Source organism: Aethalodelphis obliquidens, unplaced genomic scaffold, assembly GCF_003676395.1.
Source record: "Aethalodelphis obliquidens isolate GAN/ISIS:26980383/991018 unplaced genomic scaffold, ASM367639v1 scaffold17, whole genome shotgun sequence".
Taxonomy (NCBI): domain Eukaryota; kingdom Metazoa; phylum Chordata; class Mammalia; order Artiodactyla; family Delphinidae; genus Aethalodelphis; species Aethalodelphis obliquidens.
The window spans coordinates 19,530,713-19,531,244 of record NW_020837961.1 but is presented as its reverse complement, the minus strand read 5'-3'; positions in this window follow the sequence as shown (position 1 = coordinate 19,531,244).

The following is a 532-nucleotide window of genomic DNA, read 5'->3' as shown; positions in this document are numbered from 1 at the left end:
CCTACCCTCCCTCCTAATCAGTTCACAGTTGAGCTTGATTTCTAGGCTGCTCTAATTCTGGGGTCTGGTCAATGGTCACTCTGTTCTCAGGGCTGACCCTCTAGGCCCTAGGGTCAGAATAGCACTAGGATTCCGCACGTGGGAGCGCTGATCAGCTGCCTGCCCGGTTCTATTTGAAATAACTGTTCCCATTTTGAGGGGCGACTCCTCCCACAGGTTAACCAGCCCAGGCCGGCAGGCGAGCCAATATCGCTCACCTGCTGCACCGGAAACTTCAAAAGCCCGAGTCAACGTAGACTAAAGGTATCCGGTAATTAACCCATAGTACCTCCCACAGCACATTCCTGACTGAGCGCCTGACAGAGGGATGTGTCGGCTCGCGCTCTTACCAGTGCGGGAAACTCCATTTCCTCTCCCTCCCACCAATATAAGCATTCAGGGGCGGTGCTTCCCGGCCACGGCCCGCCCCAGGTCGATCCGGTGCCCCATTGCATCTCGCGAGAATTTGTGGATTTGGGGGCGGGCCCCTATC